Raw genomic sequence first — 7,844 nt, 5'->3', positions numbered from 1 at the left:
TAGAACACCCAGCTTCCCTGAATATTTAGTACCATCCTTAGATGTATCTAGAGAACCATAAGGAGATGGACAAATTGCACCAATTCTAGTTAGATTCAGGACACAGAGAATCTATTACTTGTAAGATTATTTGAAATACATAGATTTCCTGTATGCTTTAGTGAATAAATGCTAAGTCTTCTATTATATGCTAAAAAAAAAAGTTAGAAGCAATGACACCACAGTATCAGTGAGTGCACCTAGTACCCAGACCTTGGGTTCCAATCAAAGGAAATAGAGTAGAGTAGAATAGAATAGAATAGAATGGAATAGAATAGAATGGCTGATTCTAGGACTGGGGCAGGAAATAAACAGGATGAGCCTGGAGAAGTCTGTAGTGCCAGAAAATAAGAAAGTGCTGGAAACAACAATTAACAAATGACAACACATTGATATTTATAAAGGATGAGTAAGTTGATAAATAAGAAAGAAGGGACAAATCTTTGATAAATCTTCTATGCAGAATAACTTCAAGTGAGTTATGTAGTTATTTTACCCTACAGGAGGACTAGTATAACTTCCCATTCCTTAAGTGAGAGCTGCACATTGTGAGATCCTTCCAAAGAGCAAAGTATGGAAGAAGGAAAAAAGAGCAGCTTTACAGTAGAAAAATCTGACAGGTACTACCTAAGGCAGTTGATTAAGGTCAACATCAAAGGAGTGAGTCATATTGCCAGCATTGATTCATGATATAATGTGATGAGAAAGGTACTTTACTTCTGTGGTCTTCCTCCTAAGAGCCTAGAACTCTAGTCATAAGAAAAACATCACACAGGGCAGCCGGGGTGGCTCAGCGGTTTAGTGCTGCCTTCAGCCAGGGTGTGATCCTGGAGACTGGGATTGAGTCCCATGTTGGGCTCCCTGCATGGAGCCTGCTTTTCCCTCTGCCTGTGTCTCTGCCTCTCTCTCTCTGTCTCTCATGAATAAATAAAGAAAAGAAAAAAATCACACAAATTCCAGTAGATGTGCATCCTACAATATACTTGACCAGTCCTCAAAACTGTCTAATTAATCAAAGACAAAGTCTGAGAAACTGTCACAGCCACAGCCAAGGGGAGCCTAAGGTGACCTGGTGACTAAGTGTGACACGTATACCAGATTCTTCTAATAGAAAAAGGATGTTAGATAAAAGCTAAGGAAATCTGAATAAAGAATGGACTTTTGTTAATACCAGGAGATCCATGCTGGTCCATTAATTGAAACAAATGTACCATCCTAATGTAAGATGTTAATATTAGGGAGGAACTGTGGGGTGCTAGTTCATATACTGCAATGATTTCCATGCAAATGACTGTTGACATGAAAATGAGTTTTTCCCAATGGAAGGACAATGGATTTCCTTACTGCCACACACACACACACACACACACACACAAAACACAGGTTTGCATCTGTTAAACAAATTCATATTAGTATTCCTTATTGTCTCCATATTTGTCTGTTTCTGGGATCTTCCTTATAATCAGTTGTACCCTATGACTGTTTCTCAGATTAAATAGTGAACAAAATAAACTCTTTGACATGTGTTCATTTTATATTGGTATGAGAATCCTGCTTATCCACTTGAAAATGTATCCTTTAATAATTCTATAATAAAGTGGTATAATATATTAAACAATGGTTTGATATAACTGAAACATAAAAACTGTTTATGAAAGTCTTTATATGCTAAGCTACAGAGCTTGAATGTTATTATGTTGATGATAAGAAATCACTAAAAATAGGTTTGGGGTGTGGTTGACTCAGTTGGTTGAGCAACCAATTCTTCATTTTGGCTCAGGTCATGATCTCAGGGTCATGAGATTGAGGCCCACGTTGGGCTCTGCACTCAATGTGGAGTCTGTTTGAGATCCTCTCTCTCCCTTTCCCCTCCCCCCACTCACATGCCTAGTCAATAATAAATAAATAGATAAATACAATTGGGGGATAAAAAGGGGGGCTAGAATCCAGGTATCAACAGGGACATATTTATGTGTTAGGTAGAGCTCTGTGTCAGCTTCACTGAGATGAAGATGAAGGAGACCGGGCTGAAGGCAGGATGACCAGCTGAGAGACTACTGTCAGCATCCAGGCAAGAGGAGATAAGGGCTGAATTTGAGCAGTTGTGCATAAAGGATGAGGAATGTTCAGCAGGATCCGGTAATTGATAGAAGGTGTGGAGGGAAAAGGTCCCAGGGAGCATCAGCTTTGTGACCTTGGCAAGCAGGCAGAACTGACATCAGAATGTGGAAGGAGCAGCGTCTTGTGGAGGAGCAGGTGATGGATGAGTCCCTTTTCAGACAGGCTTCCTGTGAGGTGGTTTGAGACTCTCCGGTGGAGATGCCCAGAAGGCAGCTCCGTAGGCTGGTCTAAAGCTTGAGGGAAAGGTCAGAGCTGGATCCAAATTTAGATGAGGGGTTGAGAGCAAACAAATGAATCTAAATGCCCAAGAGAAGGAGGAGGAGAGTGGACCAAACCGACCACCTCCCTTTAAACACTAATGTTTAAAAGGCAAGTGAAGAAAAAGGAAACCGAGGACACCAAGAAGCAATAGTCAAAGCAGTAGGAGGCAGGAAGGAGAGGATTTCCATAAGAATAGAGGGGTCAGCAAAGTCAAATGGTGCCAAAAGACAAAATCATTTATTTATTTATTTATTTATTTATTTATTTATTTATTTATTTTTTAAGACAAAATAATTTAGAGAATAAATACGCCTATGCACAGTTCTCGGATCTAAACGATATGTAGCTTGCTGAGGGACCAGAGTGCGAATGGGAGGTGAGGATCTGGAGGATCAAGAGATCTTTGGAGAAAGCTTTAACCTGAGACAAAGGATCCAGTGACAATGCGCCTAAGGACATGAAGAGGAAATAATTTATGGATGGAGAACCCACTGGAGGTAGGCAAAAGGGAATCTAATCCTCTAGGAAAAGAAAGGTCTTGGGCAGGAGGAAGGACCCTTGTAGTCTGACCTGCAGGGGATGAGGGGGCAGGGCAGGATGGACAAAGAGCAAATTTAGACCTGTTGGCTTCAACTTTCTGGATGAAGTCAGGGACAAGTTAGAGGCAGAGTCTGGATGGGTGAGGTGTGGGTGTCTCAGGAGCTTAAGGAGAGGGGAACGGCAGTTGGAGCTGTCACTGTGGACAATCAAGGGGCCTCACTGAGGATGTGCTGTACAAAGGAACAGGTCTGCATGCTCCCCAAACATTGTCCAGCGGAGCCCAACCACTTAGCAGAAGGACAGACTTGATACACAGTCCATGGATGAGGTTCACTGGAGCAGGGGCAGCCTAAATCCTTCCTGGCCAGCTGAAATTTAGGGGAGGCTGGAAAGGAAAGGTAACTATGGCCATTGCAGAGACTCTGGGGTGGATTTGAGGGTGTCTGTCCCCCATAATAAGGATTATAGAGGGGCTGAACCTCCTTCAGAATGTGGGTTTATTTCATGAAAGAATAGAAAGAGCACCAGAGTCAGGAGGGGAGGGGGGCCCCTTCCATCAATCTGTGTAGCTTGGGGAAAAATCACTTCACCTCATCTTTAATGAGAGCGTTCTGAAGGTTCACCCCAGCAAGTGGCTTGGAATTTGCATCCAGTGGAGTATTTAGTGATGAATTGTTGGTGCCTGAGGTTCTTTCCACCATCTTTCCTATTGGACAACTCTGAAACTTCAATAGTTCTTGATCTTTCCAACATGCCCCATCCTTTATGCACCCATCCATCTAGTCCTGGCCTGGGTTAATAATCAAGCTCTGTCTACACCTGGAATACCAGATGGTGTGCGTAGGTGGTGATGGGGCAGGTGGCCAGAACACTAGTTCCCTCCACAACTGCTCCTTTTCTGCAGAGGCTGGCTTGCTTGGATCAGCCAGGTAGATGACCTTCCACAGTCTGACCAAATATTTTTGGTCAGTAAACATATTACTCCTACTGACCTCATCTGCTGTTATTTCGCCCCTTAAACATCTCTTTTTACTTAGGAATGGTAGTTAACTATACATTACATGATATTTATCAAATTAACCATTTTTAAGTATACAGTTCAGAGACATAAAGTACATACACACCATTTTGCAACCATCACCATCAACTAGCTCCAGAACTCTTTCATCTTGCAAAACTGAAATTCTGTGCCCATTGAACACTAACTCCCCCTTCCCCCTTTCTACTGCTCCTTGGCCCCCAGCATTCTGCTTTCTGTATCTAGGAATCTGACTATTCTAGGGACCTCATCTATGTGAGATTATTCAGTACTTGGACTGGCTTATTTCATGTAGCATGATGTCCTCAAAGTTCATGTTGTAGCATTTGTCAGAATTACGTTCCCTTTAAAAAAATAAAAAAGATTTTATTTATTCAGAGAAAGAGCATGAGGAGGGGGAGGGGCAGAGGGAGAGAGAATCCCAGGCAAACTCCTTGCTGGGTGCAAAGCCCAACACAGTGCTTGATCGCACCACCATCGCATGACCTGAGCCAAAATCAAGAGTTGAATGCTTAACTGACTGAGCCACCCAGGCTCCCCAAGAAATTCCTTCCTTTTTAAGATTGAATAATATTCCATTGTATGGATAGACCACATTTGTTTATCCATTGATATGTTGATGGACATTTGGGTTTCTCTGCCTTTTGACTGTGAAGAGTACTGTGATGAACTTTAAACACCTTTAAATCGACAAATATGGAATACAAGGGAGAGTAATGTAGGAGCATGAGATGTGGATAACAATGGGACAGGAGCTGCTTGCATCCCCCTGGCGTCTCAGGCCAGGCTATACCACTAATTTGGCTTGGCAGAGAACTTGCTCCCTGACTGCATGGCTGACTTCAGAGTCCAGGTGAGTGAGCTGAAGGGCAGCTCTGAGGGCAGCTCTGGCTGACACTTGTCCTACACATGTAAGAACATGTAAGAACATGTTTCTCTCTGCATTTGAAGACACTATGCAGAAATATGGGTCTCCTAATGCTTGTGCTTTCAAGCATATGCTCTTCCTTCCTGCAGAAATTTGTGTCCACAAAGGCGGCTTTGTGTACAGTATGTACTTAGGAAATTTGTCAAGTGATATAGTAAATGACTGCTATAGTCAGTGAATGACCAGGGCAACACCCTGGGAGGTTTCAGGGTATGAATGCATTAATGTGCAAGCTGGATTCCATACTGGAGGAACCCTTAGTTGATACTTAGCAGAAGAAAAAGAAGTATCTGATGGACAATTCAGCATTCAGGTGACCCCTCTCCCAGGTACTGATATTTTCTATATGCTTACCAGCATTCACTGGAATGCTTTTTAACGAGGATCTTGAATTCACAACCCTGAGATCAAGACCTGAGCTGAAATCAAGGGTTGGACACTTAACTGACTGAGCCACCCAGGCGCCCCTGTATTTTTGATTCTTAGAATCTGAAGGGATCATAAGATGCCTCCCATGAGAAATGAATACTGAATCATCATGTGGCAAGTTGTGAGGGGCTCCCCTGCATAAGTGTACAAAGGAACTAAAATTTATGGAGTGATTTGGAAGGTGAGAAGCAATGACTTGCTTCACAGTGACAGCTTTTTGCATGGGATGCAATTTGAGGGTAAGTTAGGGTGGGTGAGCTACCTTAGAAAGGAAACTGAGAACACAAGTTTATGTACTCAACTTGATTTTTGAGAGTTTCGAGTTGAGCTTTGTTCCAGAGGCTAGCTGTGGTCCTGCTTCAGGGTAGGGATAGCCAGGGTGGGTGGGGATGGTTGTAGGAGTCTGTTGACTTAGTGTGTCCCTTGACGTGGCTCTGTAGGTGAGTGACAAACAGATTGCAGAACATGTGTTCTCTTTCCTCCAGGCAGGCAAGTGTGTAGCCTGTGGGCTGGACCAGTATGGTCCAGGAAATGGGCAGGCAGAGGCCTGTTGGCAGCACCAGACTTCAAGGTTAGTTGATAAATGTGTTGAATTTGCATATTAATGAGGCCAGGGCCATCATCAACTAGTTTGAATGTATACATTTGGAGTAAAACATTTATAGAGCCCAAATCCTTCCAGTTGTCAAGTAGAGCAACAGTATGAGGAGAGATGGAGGAATGGCCTTTGCCCTCAGTTTGTTTAGAGATGTCATCTCATTGTGAGCCTTGGGCATCTTATAATCCATAAGTCCCTCCTATGAGCACCAAAATTATTTCAGATAGATTCAGACTTTTCTTAATATCTAGGAATCAACTATATTGAAGATGGTCTTTTTTTTTTTTTTTTTAAGATTTTTAAATTCATTTAATCATGAAAGACAGAGAGAGAGAGAGAGGCAGAGACACAGGCAGAGGGAGAAGCAGGCTCCATGTGTGGACTCAATCCCGGGTCTCCAGGATCACACCCTGGGCTGAAGGCAACGCTAAACCACTGAACCACCCAGGGATTCCCTGAAGATGGTCTTATATCAATGGTTCAGACATGATAATAATTCCAGCCAATATTTGCTATCCACTCACTTCTCTCTATCCTGTCACTACTAGCCCGGTGCCACATACACTAAAAACTGATGCCTGAATGATCTTCTACAAAAGAAATCTGGGGGCACCTGGGTGGCTCATTTGGTTAAGCATCTGACTCCTGATTTTGGCTCAGGTCATTATCTCAGGGTCCTGAGATCAAGCCTCATGTCGTCGGGCTCCCTGCTGGGTGTGGAGCCTGCTTAAGATTCCCTCTCCCTCTGCCCCTCCCTACTTCTACAAACAAACAAACAAACAAACAAAATAAAAAAGAATATCTGATTGTGTTTGTGTGCCTCTGCTCTTAAAGCCTTTCATCAACTTTTCACTGCTCAGAAGATAAAGACAAGTCCCTTGACATGGTTGGTGAGGCCTTGCATGGTCTAGCCCCACCCCCTCTCCAGCCTCACTGCCCTGCTGGGTCCCTTCACCCTGCCTTTCAGGCTCCTGTATTTGCCAAGCTCTCCTCTGCCACAGGGACATTGCACATGCTGTATATCCTGTCTGGAATGACCATCCTGTTTTTATCTAGTTAATTCTTACTCACAATGACTCATAGGTCACTTGCTTAAGGAAGCTTTTTCTGATATCTCTGACCAGTTTAAATGTTCCCATTATGGACTCTGATAGAACCATGAGCACTTGCATTTAGAAACGGTTGCGATTTTGTATTTATTTAAATAAATTTTTATTGGTATTTGTCTCTCTTCCAAACTGTTAGCTCCTTCAGAGCAGAAATAATATTGCTTTTGCTCATCATTGTATCTCAATGCCTGGTATTCATTCAAGCACCTATAATGAGCGAGGCACTGTTCTGGTGCTAGAGATGCCAGAATGAGCAAAATGAAGGTCCCTTTCCCCATAAACAGTGCTTTTAAAGCACATATTAGTCTACTAATATTAATTTAATGGAATTAGTCAATATTTACTATGTGCTAGGCACTTGCTAAGAGTTTTTCATGAATTACTTCATTTAATCCTCTCAAAATCTTTTACTTTATTCTCTTCTTTCAGATCTTATAATCAGAAGCCTGAATTTCTCAAGTTCCTCATTTCAGAGCATATTATCACTAGAGGTCTGCTGGATGCTTCCTTGGTCCACTTTTATCCCTTATTCCCCACTCTTAAAATGCACCCTTCTACCTCGGAAAGAATTCTGGTGTATATTTGTTTCGATATATTTTTCAAAAATGAGGTTTGTTGTTTGATGCATTTTTATTGATGTTTGATGAGTTTTTAATTTACATAAATGTTTTTGTGTTACATATTTCTTTTTCTGAACCCAATGGCATAGTTCTTAAGATCCATCTATATTGTTATGTATGTATCTGATTCACCACTTCTTTTTTTTTTTTAAGATTTTAT

General features: G+C 42.1%; 1 long non-coding RNA gene across 2 annotated transcripts; it reads left to right on the top strand.

Moving 5' to 3' along the window:
- Positions 1 to 332: 332 nt before the first annotated feature.
- On the top strand, positions 333 to 7,651 carry LOC140631472 (uncharacterized). Of its 2 annotated transcripts, XR_012029021.1 has the most exons (4): positions 333 to 448; positions 527 to 659; positions 2,707 to 2,918; positions 7,494 to 7,651. It is a non-coding gene; the product is annotated as an uncharacterized lncRNA (long non-coding RNA). The 2 variants fall into 2 exon arrangements; XR_012029022.1 differs by lacking the exon at positions 527 to 659 and having other exon boundaries at positions 341 to 448.
- Positions 7,652 to 7,844: the final 193 nt, after the last annotated feature.

This window comes from Canis lupus, chromosome 4 (genome assembly GCF_048164855.1).
Source record: "Canis lupus baileyi chromosome 4, mCanLup2.hap1, whole genome shotgun sequence".
In the NCBI taxonomy this organism is placed as follows: domain Eukaryota; kingdom Metazoa; phylum Chordata; class Mammalia; order Carnivora; family Canidae; genus Canis; species Canis lupus.
Note: the sequence above shows the minus strand (reverse complement) of the source record. Positions and strands in the feature narration are given on the sequence as shown.